This window comes from Chlorocebus sabaeus, chromosome 24 (assembly GCF_047675955.1).
Source record: "Chlorocebus sabaeus isolate Y175 chromosome 24, mChlSab1.0.hap1, whole genome shotgun sequence".
In the NCBI taxonomy this organism is placed as follows: Eukaryota; Metazoa; Chordata; class Mammalia; order Primates; family Cercopithecidae; genus Chlorocebus; species Chlorocebus sabaeus.
This window is the reverse complement of record NC_132927.1, coordinates 50,109,373-50,123,051: the sequence shown is the minus strand read 5'-3', so window position 1 is coordinate 50,123,051 and position 13,679 is coordinate 50,109,373. Positions and strand designations below refer to the sequence as shown.

At 48.7% G+C, this 13,679-nt stretch overlaps 1 protein-coding gene across 3 annotated transcripts in view; it reads left to right on the top strand.

Annotated features, from left to right (window-relative positions):
• Nucleotides 1-3,993: 3,993 nt before the first annotated feature.
• MIDEAS (mitotic deacetylase associated SANT domain protein) overlaps nt 3,994-13,679 on the top strand; it is a 76,100-nt gene continuing 66,414 nt past the window's right edge. Inside the window, exon 1 of one of the 3 annotated variants that reach the window (XM_037984690.2) lies at nt 3,994-4,566. The gene's annotated coding sequence lies outside the window, so the exon portion shown is untranslated. Of the gene's footprint in view, nt 4,567-7,189; nt 7,298-13,679 lie in introns of those variants that run through there. The other 2 variants (XM_007987233.3, XM_073011140.1) reach the window with 2 other exon arrangements.

The following is a 13,679-nucleotide window of genomic DNA, read 5'->3' as shown; positions in this document are numbered from 1 at the left end:
ATCTGTATTTCTTGGGTCATGACCCCTTTTCTCCGTCTTCAAAGCCAGCAATGCTGTATGTCTTCAACCATTCATTCTTCCATAATCACACTTTCCTCTGACTCTGATTCCTCTTCTGCCTCTTGGTTCCACTTTTAAGGACCCTTGTGATTATAATGAACCTACTTTGATAATCCAAGATAATCGCTTTATTTTTTATGCATTTATTTTTTTGGGAAGGGAAGTCTGGTTGAATAACTGCTTTATTTTAAGGTCAGCTAATTAGCAAATCTTAATTGCATCTGCAACCTTAATTTCCCTTTTGTCATGAAACGTACCATATTCACATATTTATTAGAATATGAACATTTGGGGGAAGATCTTTATTCTGCCTACTGCAGTTCCCTTCCGAATTACTTTTGGACAATCGGAGGTAAGTAAATGCAAAGACTTGCTGTGTCTGTCTTCCCAGTTGGACTGTGTTTGGGGAGGGTCAAGCCTTTTAATTTAGATTACTTTTTTTTTTTTGAGATGGAGTTTCACTCTTGTTGCCCAGGCTGGAGTGCAATGGCATTATCTCGGCTCACTGCAACCTCTGCCTCCCAGGTTCAAGTGATTCTCCTGCCTCAGCCTCCTAAGTAGCTGGGATTACAGGCATGGGCCACCACACCCGGCTAATTTTTTTGTATTTTTAATAGAGATGGGGTTTCCCCATGTTGGTCAGGCTGGTCTCCAACTCCTGACCTCAGGTGATCCACCCGCCTCAGCCTCCCAAAGTACTAGGATTACAGGTGTGAGCCACTGCGCCTGGCCATAATGTAGATTACATCTTAAATGTGCAGTCTATAACTGATCCAGTCCTCCCCATGAGCTGATGATGGTTGGGAGAACTTTTTTTCTTCTCTTTTTTTTTTTTTTTGAGACGGAGTCTTACTCTGTCACCCAGGTTGGAGTGCAGTGGTGCAATTTCGGCTCACTGCAACCTCCACCTCCCAGGTTCAAGCGATTCTACTGCCTCAGTCTCCCGAGTAGCTGGGATTACAGGTGCCCGCCACTACGCCCAGCCAATTTTTTGTATTTTTAGTAGAGACAGGGTTTCACCATGTTGGCCAGGCTGGTCTCAAACTACTGACCTCGTGATTCGCCTGCCTCGGCCTCCCAAAGTGCTGGGATTACAAGCATGAGCCACCGTGCCTGGCTGGTTGCAGGAATTTTTAACTGACAGTCCAACTTGAGGGTGTGGGAGACACAGGATGTTGCTATCCATATAGAATCCTATTGTCAGGTGAATGATTTACTTGTTTAACTGATGCTCATAGAACGCTTATATGTAAGAGCTTTACAAACTAATTTAATTCTCATAACAACCTTATCAAATATGTACAATTGTTATTATCATCCTTGTCTTACAGATAAGGAAACTGAGGCACAAAAAGATTAGTAACCTGTCCAAGGTCACACAGATAGTATATGGCAGAGATGGGCCTTGCAGTCAGGCAGCCTGTGGACCATCCTGAATCCTTGTTCCTAAGCCCCCATACCAAGCTGCCTTGTCCTCTTGGTTTCTGCTTACTCTTCAGGCCTTGCTGCTCTGCTAGGCAAACTTGTGGTTCATTCTTTAGCAAAGCCGACCCCCTCCCTCCAACACTGGTTCCTCCCCACTGCAACTTGATGCTCATTTCTCCCTCTGTTCTCAGTGGTACAGACCCCTGACCTCCTCTGAGCTTGCTGTAGGGTCACCTTGCGCCATCAGGGCTGTCCCACACACCGCAGGCTGCTGGTTCCCAACGTGATATCCATGCCATGCAAGAATCAGGGGGACTCAGGAGAGCTCAGCCTCAGAGCTTCTCTCTGCCTACTTGGGTTTTTACTGCCAGGTTCACTTTGGCATGGCTGCCCCTGGTTGGGCATAAAACAGCCTTGGATACAGGTTCCTCCCAGAGTCCCTAGTGGGGAGCTGGGTGAGAGCCCCCTCTGTGTACGGAGTACCACTCATTAGGTAGTGCACCTGTCCAGACCCCATCCAAGACCTGGAGAGGAATAAACATGAGACCCTTCTGACCCTCCTCTCGCTCCTTACCCTTCCTACCTGCCAGCAGGCCAGAAAGGGAGTGGGGCTTTCTCCATCTTAGGTTCTCTCTGTCTATCTTAGGGCTTTCTCTATCTCTATATTAGAGTTGGCCTTGCTGTTCTGGTGGAAATGGCCTCTGCTCTGCTAAGAGAGGACTCCAGGAGCTGGTCATTCAGGCATGGCCTTTGCTTTACTAAGGAGGGAGAATCTGGAAGGATCTGGAAAATCTCTTAAGTCATAGCTAACCTCTTCAGCTATACAGTGGGACGCCAACACCCTGATGCCTGGCCTATCAAAGGCGTTCAGTGTGTGGTAGTTATTTATCACTTTATCTCTCTCTCTCTCTCTCTCCCCCCCTCTTTTTTTTTTTTTCTTGAGATGGAGTCTTGCTCTTGTTGCCCAGGCTGGAGTGCAATGGCACAATCTCAGCTCACTGAAACCTCTGCCTCCCGGGTTAAGCAATTCTCTTGCCCCAGCCTCCTGAATAGTTGGGATTATAGGCATGTGCCAACACGGCCAGCTAATTTTTGTATTTTTAGTAGAGACAAAGTTTCACCATGTTGGCCAGGCTGGTCTCCAACTCCTGACCTCAGGTGATCCACCTACCTCAGCCTCCCAAAGTGCTGGGATTACAGGCATGAACCACCACACCCAGCCTTATTTATCAGTCTCTAAACCCAGAACTTTCACACTTCTTTATCTGAATGTAGGAAATTTGTTTTACATTCTGACACTGCACGAATGTACCTATATAGTACATAATTGAAACAAATGCTACACAAAACAATACTTATTATTACTCAATGCAATACAACCAGTTAATTTTTAATATATGCTCTTTTTGTAAAAGGAAACACCCTGGTGCTGACCCATAACCCCTCTCCTGAGACAGACTTACTTTCCCCCTTCTCTGAGATCTCATAGTGCTCTCTGCAAAGCTCAACTCGAATACTTCTCATACTGCATTGCAATGTATGTCATTCTCTCCCACTAGGGACTTTGTTCTTTTCATCTTTGCATCCCTAGCATACACAGTAATAGACATCCAGTGAGTGTTAACTGAAGAAGTGAGTGGAAAATGCCTGTCTGAGCCGGGCATGGTGGCACATGCCTGTAATCCCAGCACTTTGGGAGGCTTAGGCAGGCAGATCACCTGAGGTCAGGAGTTCAAGACCAGCCTGGCCAACATGGTGAAACCCTGTCTCTACTAAAAATACAAAAATTAGCTGGACGTAGTGGCGGGAACCTGTAATCCCAGTTACTTGGGAGGCTGAGGCAGGTGAATTGCCTGAATCCAGGAGGCAGACGTTCCAGTGAGCTGAGATCATGCCATTGTACTTCAGCCTGGGAGACAGAGTGAGACTCCGTCTCAAAAAAAAAAAAAAAAAAAAAAAAAGGCCAATGTCTGTCTATGTGCTCAACACAACAGAAAAGGATGGTACTTCCCCTCTATGGTGCCACATGATGCCTAGTGTGGTGTTGGAGAGCTCAGACCTTGGCAGTGAGCAACCGGGCTCAGGGAGGAATTCCTATGGATAGAAGTATATCCGCCTCCTGCAGAGAGGACCTAAATGCATAAAGAACTAGGACCAGCGACTTTAACCATTTCCCTCCTCCTTGGTTTTTTTCCCCTGAAATGATGTGTTTGCATGCCCATGCTAGAATGCCTTTCTGTCCTCCACAGTAATTTAATTATATAAAACTGACTGTGCAGACTCAAAATTTGGGGCATTTGGCATTCTTGCAAAGCCAGACTCTAGGAAACATGCCCATTGCTGAACACATTGGATGTGGTTTAGGTAGCAAAGCAAATGACCTAACAAGGAATATATGTGCTGAGCCTAGTTCCTGTTAAATTAATAGATTCACGTTCTGGCACATCCACAACCTCACAAGTCATAGCAACCGGATGACGGCATGGCAACACAGCAGCTGCGGCCACTGTACATGAGAAAAATCAGAGCCTAGTGTCTCTGGAGGGAAAACAGAAACGGCCTCTACAATTGCTGGCTTGTACTGGATTGACTGAAGCGAGGGAGCCGTGGGGGCAATCACAAGTAGATGCCTGCCCTGGTCAGGGATTGACTATGACATCTCTCCTGCTTCCTGAAACTTTGTTTTATATTTTAAAAGTAAATAATTTGTTCCAGCCAGAGAGGAAATGATGCTGAGAGAAAGACACCATCACGTGGACAGAATGTTCTCCCTCGCCCTGGCAGCAGTGTGGAGTTGATCCTTATCAGAGATAGTCCAGGACTTGCTCTTCAACAGCAGGACCACAAGCCTTTCTTCCTAGTTTTTTGACCTTCCACCCCAACCAAAATCGCCTACCCCTTCTGGCTGCCAGGGTTGAAGGCCCTTCTTGCCAACTCTCCTTCTAGGATGAAGCCCTGACTCCACAGCCACTGTTTGGGCCAAGCCCTTAGGGATCAGGGTAAATGCCTGGAGGAGGAGGAAGAGGATGCCTGGACAGATGTCAATTCTGGTGACACAAAAACATCTGCATGTGCTGTCAGGTAGGTGACACCCCATACCAGGGCTGCCTGGGACTGAGCAGGAGTCCACACCCCCTGACCTAGTTTAAAGTCAAGAATGACCCTTGCTCTGCAAAAGGACTGAGAGCTGGGCCTTCTGTTCTTGGGGTTTGTGTCTTACGCTTAGATCTGGCTCCGGCCCCTGCTTTCCTTTCCATGTTCTATCAGGAAGGCCGTGCGGGGTTGTCACTGAGTCCTCATGGATTCTCTACTGGTCTCTGTCTTATTAGTGGCCGTGTAATGAATTCCTCAAAACACAGCAGCTTAAGACAACATTTATTATCTTATAGTTTCTGTGGGTGAGGAATCCAGGCAGCTTAGCTGGGTGCCTCTGCCTGAAGGGCCTGAGGGAGGCCCTTCAGCTATTGGCTGGGGTTGAAGGTCTTATCTGAAGTCTTGATTCATATAGGGGAAGGAGAGGCATCCCTTTCCAGGTTCTCTCAAATGGTGGTTGGCAGGCCTAGCTCCCTTTCTACCAGGCTGCCTTAGGACGTGGCAGTTGGCTTCCCCCACAGTGAGCGTTCTGAGAGAGCGAAAGCCATAGAGAGGACCCAGTATGGAAGCCGCAGTTTTTTTTATAACCTAGTCTCAGAAGTAACATCACATCACTGGCCATATTCTATTTGTCAGAACTCAGTCAATGAATTCAGCTTACACTTAAGGGGAGAGGATTATACAAGGGTATGAATACCTGGAGGCAGAGATCATTGGCAGGGGGTGCATCTTAGAGGCTGTCTACCACATCCTCCACATGGTGCCCTGGTACTCCAGCAACTGCCACCCTATATAGAGAGAAAAGCAATGTATGTGTAAGTGTCAGGCCTTCACACATTTACACTGTCTGCTAATTACTCCTGGGCATGCAGAAATACTGAATATTCATGAAATTGTGACTGAAAATTTGGAATCACATACAGAACAAAAAAAAATTCAACTCTTGTTTTAGCAAATATGGAGTATCACATGATTGCCTTTAGAAGCCTGGATAACATATTCTCTCTACTCATTGGTTGCCTTAAGCAGAATGCCCTAAGGAATTACTTCTATTTATTCCAAAATTGAAATGGGCAATCCCTTCACCATCTTCCCACAACAGTGTGATGTAAGAAGAATTTCAGAGAAGTTTAATTATTGAGTCTAATGATGCACTTATTTCTCAAAGCTGTATTATTTTTCTTGCATTGCACATTTTGTATTTATGATGTGCCATTAATGTCTTAGTAAAAATCAGAACTAGGGCGTAGCAGCTGCAACGTGGAGGATTTCATGTTGCTAGGAGAGCTTCGATCTTCATACTTCCTATCTTTGGGTTAGTCTGTGGCTTTCTATGAGTGATTAACACAGACCTGGGGATCATTTCCCAAATGTCATTTTCCACCAGTCTTACATCCACCTTTCTGAACAAAGCCTTCACTCAAGTCTATGGTTTCCTGTGTTTTCATAAAAAGATGAAGCATTGGAAGGGGTAGGTTTTATCTGGCCAATGTGCTAGGAGAAGCAGTATTTGGGGAAAAAAGGAAAATTGTTGAGCCCTAACATGCTTTTGAACCACCTATTAAAAGATCCCTGTTTTCCACGACAAGCTACAATGAAGCTAATGTTTCTGTTATGAAAGCCCTTTACTGCAGTTTCGAATGTCTTTTTTTTGTTTGTTTGTTTTTGTTTTCACCAGCAAAGGCTAACCCCGTTTTTTCTCCAGCCTTATGGGATCAGGAGTTCTTCCTTCAAGACTGCTGTTTAACTACTTGGTTGCTACTTACCCTAAAGGTGGCTTTCCGTTGTACTTTTTAATAAGGTGAACACATTTATTTTTAGCAATGATAAATTTCAGGATTACTATTGCCTGAAGCTGCCCTTCTCATGCCTCCACCCTACCCTCTAAGTCACTCTTGACCGGTGATGAAACAGAATGCATCAGACTCCATTCTCTGTGAGTTGAGTGTAAAGGAAGAGGTGGAAATCGCGGGGGAGGATTAGAACAGAAACCATGCTGCAGCCCCAGCTTCAGCTTGGGCGCTGAAATAGCCCCCAGAAGTGTGATACGTGGTAAACGTCTTGCTCACTTATAACCCGTAGAAATGACAAGGAACATCATGCAGACTTTTAGAGAGAACGTGGGGACAGGGACCCTTGTTTTAAGGCCCACTTTAGGCATTATTTAAGAACATAGCGCACACTGCTTTCTGACATGACATTTTTAGCCCCAACACCAAACGGAAAAACTTTTTCTTTCCCCTCCCCCAACCCCTTTGTTTGTGTACTGGTGTTTCTCCTGAAACCCCAGCTTTACAGGGACCCTGAACCCCACCACCACCTTCCAGACCAGCCTGAGAGCAGGGGACTCCAGCGGGGGTCCCCGGATCGCACTTGGGCGCGGAAACGACGCGGCTGGAGCGAGCCTTCCCTCCCAGGGGGGTGCAGGCTAGGCGGCCGGTCACGCAGGGCTGCCCACTCCCCCGCAGCTGAGGGCGCGCAGAGCTGGGAGACGGCGCCTGGGACAAGGGGCGCGCGGAGCCGGGGGCGCGGGCGGGGCGGGCGGCTGCAGGGCCCGGCGCGCCACCGCGCGAGCGGCTGGGTCACAGCCCGGGCCGCGCCGCCAGCTCCGCGAGGAAGTGACGACTGCGCAGTCCCGAGAGCAACAAAGTTTGAGTCTGCGGGCCGCGCTCGCCTGCGCCCCCCGCCCCTCCGAGCCGCCCGGGGATCCAGCACGCAGGTGAGCCGTGGGCTCGGCGCCCCCTCCCGCCACCGGGCGCCTGCGTGGGGCTCGGAATCGTTCCGGGGCTCGGGCTGGGCCGCGCGGGCGCGGATGTGGCGGGCTGGGTTGGGCCGGGCGCCGGGGTGCGGGGGCGCTGCAGGGAGGGAGCTCGGCGGCAGGGGTCAGGGCGCCGGGTTGCGCCGGTGTTGTAGCCGCTTTGCCGCGGGACTTCAAACAGCAAGGGCTGCAGCGGGGCCAGCTCCAGGCGCCGTTGGCCAGAGAAGGGGTGGGGGGTAAGGGGCTTTCCGGGGCCTACGTTGGCAGCCAGCCCTCCGCCCAGCGCCTCCATCCCTGCAGGCTGGGCGCAGCTCTCGGCCCCCGCCCGGTGCTTCCCTGGGAAACGACCTCTTCCTCTTCGCAGCCCTTGTCGAGGGCGCAGGAAGGAAGTTAAAGGAACTTTCCCCGGACTTTTATTTGCTCGGCCTTCCTGGGACGAAGAGCAGAGCAGTTCGGAAGTTTGGGAAAACAACCCCTACGCATTTCCAGAAAACCAAACCGGAATTGCCCCCAAGCCCCCTTGAAATGAATCGCTCCTGACTCCCCCTCTACCCTCCTCCCCAACCGCGTCCCAAACCTGACAGTGATCGCTAAGGCCTAACACTTTGCAATTTAGCCATAAAAACTGTCAGCACACCCACGTACATATGTGAGTGTTTTCTATATAAAACTCAGAAACCCGCTTCCAGCGGACTCTGTGGCATCTCGTTCTTTTCTGTTTCCTAAAACTGCAAGGGCTGCAGGAATGTGCTGCAGGAACTTTGATGGTGGTTCCTGCCGCCCTCGGTAGCCTCGTGGCGCAGGGTTTTTTAAAGAACAGCTAAGAAGTTTGGGACATCCCTGCAGAGTAACTCGGGGCTGGCGACCCGGGCCAGCGGCGAGACTGCAACTCTAGTAGTGGCGGCGGCGGGGACACGTTGGTGTGTGCAGGAAAGTGCGTCCGAGCCGTGGAGACTCGAGATGGGGTGTCCTGGAGGTTGAATGGTGCAGTTCCTAGCAGCAGCTTCCTGCCGGCCTGTAATTACAGCGTGATTGCACAGTCAGGCATTGTTGGCGTGGATGTTTATACACAGGCTATTGTGCAAGACCTCGGTGGTGGCTAACAAAACGCAGCTTTGCATTGCAAATGCCCAGGATAGATCTGGGTCTGAGCTGCAGTCTCCAAATTCTTTTTGCCCTTTAACCCTAGCTAGGTGATTTATTTCTTTACCTCTCTCTCACTTTTGACGACTTCTCTAAAGCCTGAGTTGTGGGGTGGACTCGGAAGGCCACTACACTCCTATCTTAGGCAGCCTGAAAACTATCCCAGGAACTGTACCCTTATTTGTCTCCGGAGAAAATGTGGGATGACGTCAGCAGGAAAAGGAGATGGGAGATGGCTATCAACCTCTCTAAACGGGAAAGCTGTTTGAATTAGCAAAATTGCACGGGTGGCTGGGTTGGGGCTGAGTTGCAAAGAGGACTCGTCAGACCATGTGTGACTGAGCTGGCGTGCTAGACTTTAAGCCTGGAAGTGTCAGCTGCAGAAACTTAGTAGGTGGTGGGTCCTAATTCCTTTATTGTGCTCTGGGCAAAGAGGAAACGTGCAAGTGCTGGCACTTTTGTCTGTGCTGGTGGTCTGGGTCTGGGAGGGGCAGAGGAGTGACTCATGCACATTTTCTCCAGAGGAGCCCTAGGCCCACTTTCTTAGTAGGGACTGCGGCACAGACCAGGGCAGGGATCCTCCCATCTGCCATGCTGCCTTGCAGGAAGGGAGCCAAGCCTGCAAGTATGGAAGGAAGGCAAACAGTTTCTTGTGAGGGCCTTACAGGGGGATAATTGTATAGAGAAATTTAAAACACAGTAAAAAAAAGCATGTATTGGATTTGTGCAGGACCATTGTTTTCACATTCTAAATCTCAACCTGATAACTCCCTGTCCTAGGCAGAAGACGCTCATGGGGAACACTCAGCCCAGCTAGGTTGCTGTGTGGCTAGGTGGTACCACCTTATTCTGGGCATGGGCAGCCTCTTTTCTCAGAGTGGCAGGTACTGATGATTCCAGTGCACTGGAGTTTCTCCATGCCTGGCCTTCTTTCCAACCAAGTATCTGAGCTTCACTTGGAGGAAAAATGCTGTTTTGCAGCCTCGTGCCAGGTGTGTGTCACGGGCACAGTGACCGTTTGTCAAACCAAAAGATTAGGGCACAGTCCCTGGCAGGTACCTGTGTGCTTCCAGAAACTCGAGGACAAACATGTAAAATCAGGACAGTTCTGGAAAGTCTGGCATGTATGGTTATAGTTGCCACAGGGGAATGAGGTTTGAGCAAAAGCAGCACTATGGTAGGAGTCACCACAGGTTGCACAACCCTCTGCTCTAGAGACATTTGGTTTTTACTGATCTTGACTGTGAAGGTCCTGGTTAGCTGGATCACCTGACCAGGACTGCCATAATGAAGGCCTGCTGGTGCCTGGCGCTAGTCTTGAGGGGCAGGAGAGGGAAGCTTCCCTTCTGACCCCAAAGCTTTGAGTTTGCCGTCCTTTGTGTTTGTGTGGAACTTACAGAGACTAAAAGTGGCCCAAAGCCCTCCAGAGTGTGGCTGGGAGAGTGGAGGGGAGGGGTGCCTTGCAAAGGCCAGAGAAAGAGGGAAGCCAGGCTCCAGGGAGCTGCGGAGCCACATGCAGGCCCTGCACCTTCAGTTCCCTCTGGCTGATTTTTGTGCATAACTCAGGCCCTTTCCCTGGCTTGCTCAGCTTTGCCTCTGCATTCAGGGAGCTTGTCCCGAAGTTGTTACACAGAGATAGATTCATAACCCTGACTTCCTCCTTCACCTTACCTAAACGTTGGTTTATGACTTGAAGTTGTTGCCTAGTTCATGGCGCCTGAGCAGCCCTGCCTACTGCCTCGCCATGCACAATTAGGAACAACAGTGAAAAAGCTCTGATTCAAAACTTGACAAGAGATTTTAAAAACAGTTTTATTGTTCTAAGAGGAAAAAATATTGGAGGTAATTAGGGAACCCAGCAACTCTGGCAGAAACCCCGACGTGCCACTGAGAGAAGCTGATGCAGGAGTGCCCTGGAGAGGGTGATCTTCAAAGGGAGGCTGCCCAGGCCCGGTATTGCTATTTCCGTTCATCTGCCCCTTCCTAGCTACCCCACTTCCTACACCACAACCCAGTGTTTTGACATCACAACTCACCCCCAAAAAAGGAGGCCGAACACCCCTAGCTAAAGAGGGCATTCCAGTCGCGTGAGAATGCGCTGGTTTTCCAGACACCGCGGCTGGCAGTTCTGTCCTGCAGATTTGTTTCGTTCTTTAAAATGTGCCCCTCTTCATTTCTTGTTCTCACTGAAGCATCTCTTTGTGAGCCCCTTAAACCTTCTTTTTTCTCGTCTGCATGACACAGGGCAAACGCTTTACGACTTTCTGTCTCAAGTGCCACTTGAAATACACACAGGGCTTTGAATAAGCTTCGGATAAAGGCCTGCTCTGTAATCTCACTTAAAATGCCTCTTTGCAAGGGTCACCTTCCTGCTCAGCAACCTTCAATGGCTCCCCACTGTCTGCATGGTAAGGATCAAACTTCTAGGCCAGCAGTCAGGGCCCTTCTCCACAGGGGTCTGACCTTTGCGGCTCTCCCGTCCTAACCCTCGGCTCTGACCCGGTGACCCACTCTGTGTGTTTGTCCGAACTACTGGTGGCAAGAATTCCTACCTCCCAGCTTCCCCAGAGGACTGGAATGCCTCCTTCCTCTCATCCATTTGGCTCAGTCCTGTTCCCCTTACAGTCCTGTTCGTGTCCCCCTCCTTGAGAATTTCTCCCTGTCCCACCCTGTGGGCCTTCCCCTGGGACTCCAGCAACATCAGCCTGGGCCCTGTGCTGAGGAAAACCTTGAGTCCTGGTCTGAGGATTTTCACCTTCTCTTTTGGGTCATGATTTTAATCATATCCCCTGTTCAGCTCCTTAAACGAGCCTTTGGGTGAATAAATATTATAATTCTTCAACTAAACTGGAAGCCCTGTTTTATATATCTTTGTATCCGCAGGCCTGGTGCCCCACTCATATCAAGTCTCAATAAACGTTTTATGATGCTGATACAAAGAGCAGTGGGCATCAGATTTTGTCCACTTGGGTACCCAAGTCAAGCTCCAAAGGCCGTGGTCCCTGGTCTCAATTCTGAACATTAAGCCAAGCCTGCCTCCTCTGCTTGTTAGCCGCTCTCAGGCTCCTCCTGGCTTTGCACCTCATTCTTTTGCTCCATTTCCAGCATCCCTTTCCTGACTGTCGGTATCTGCCCAGCTTTGGCACTGGCTCCTTTTGTCCCAGTCAGCCTGCCCTGTGATGCCCTACGCCTCTGCTCTGGCTCTGAGGTGAGACGGTTTGTTACTTGGGTTGGCCTGACTTTCTGAGGAACCAATCTGATAGAAGGAGGCAGGACCAACTTGCAGGCAAGACTTGTGAAGACAGCCAGGCCTGGTGGCTCACGCCAGTAATCCCAGCACTTTGGGAGGCCGAGGTGGAAGGATCACTTGAGTCTAGAAGTTCAAGACCGGCCTAGGCAATGTGACAAGACACCTTCTCTACAAAAAATGCAAAAAATTAGTCAGGCATGGTGGCACATGCCTGTAGTCCCAGTTACTTGGGAGGCTGAGGTAGGAGGATTGCATGCCACTGCCCTCCAGCTTGTGTGACAGAGATTCTCTCTCGGAGAATCTCTGAGAATGGTGGCATGCACCACCATGCCTGACTAATTATACATACATATATATATATATATAAAGATTGTGAGGAGGGCAAAGAGAGGCGTCCTGGTTGGCTGGATGCATGTTTTGCCCAAACAGGTGTTGAACATACAAAAACCAGGCTAAACTATAAAACTGAGTTTTGGGGAGATCCTGGCTGAACCCTAGCATTGGACTTGGCTAGGAGGACTGTGTTGCCTTCAGCCAGTCCTCCTGCTGTTAATTACAACCTTGCCTTATAAGCCAGATTCTTTCTTTTTTGAAAAATAATTTGCATACCATAAAATGCACGTATAAACTAGATTCTTTTAAAAGTTTTGTTTTATTTAAAAATAGAATCTGGTAGATTCCTTTTCTTTACTCCACCCAGGCTGGAGTGAAGTGGTGTGATCTTGGCTCACTGCAACCTCTGCACCCCAGGTTCAAGCAATTCTCCTGCCTCAGCTTCCTGAGTAGCTGGGATTATGGGCATCTGCCACCATGCCCGACTAATTTTTGTGTTTTTAGTAGAGACAGGGTTTCCCCATGTTGGCCAGTCTGGTCTCGAACTCTTGACCTCAGGTGATCCACCCGCCTTGGCCTCCTTAACCTCAAAAAGTGTTGAGATTACAGGCATGAGCCACCGCAGCCGGCCTGAAGTCAGTTTTAATTGAAAGTTATTAATAAACGTAAAAGGGTGAAACTGTGATTTACGTATTTCTGATAAGTTATGTATACACTGAATTTAATAAATCAATATTTTTTCAAATCTGCTATTTTACAAAATAATCAACTTTTAGAACTGGATAGGATCTTACGGACTATTATCATCCAGCCCCAGTTTTATAGTAACTGTAGTAACAGCATCTCTGATAATCCCGTGGTTAAGGATTTAAAGCTCAGAAGGAAACCTGTGCTAACTCTCATTTTAACTGAGGCTTAGAGAGGATAAGTTCCTTCTCCAAGTTCACACAGCTGTTGAATGGAAGAATCAGGCACAAACCCCATTCTCCATTTCCACTGGCCATCCTGCATTGATAATTAGTCATCATAATCATCAGTTTCAGCCGGTCTATTTGTAAACGAAGGATTCCGTCTCCTCAGTTTCCCTGAGGCAGTACTCAAAGATTTAAAAAGATGAAACTTAAAAAACAACAACAAAACAAAACAAACAAAAAAAACCTGGGGGTGAAGAAGAGGTCTTTAAGAGAGTGGGATGTGTATTTAATAGCTTTTACCATTATATTATCTCATTGTAGTTTTAGTGGATCTTAGTTGCTGTCAAAGCCCCCAAAGTTTCCTACCCAGGCTCAGCTGGCCAACAAGATTACTTACTGTTTTCTAAGTGCAGAACATGGGTTGAACAAGAAGACAGAGGAATGCTCCTAGTTCCCAAGACACAGGCAGGAGAAGGCCCAGGAACACAGACATGGCACTGCTTGAACAGCCAGTTCCTGCAGGGCTAACTGTCCTCACCGGGCATTTGTGGAACAGCTGCAGTGCTCTCAACCATGTGTGTGGCACAATGAGTGTGCAAAACAGAGTGCCATGTGCTCCTTACCCCCAGGAGGCTTCAAGCCTAGCTCCTGAGATAGGTCACACCCATGCATGAGTGAGTGAAAGAATGAAGAACCCGAGGGA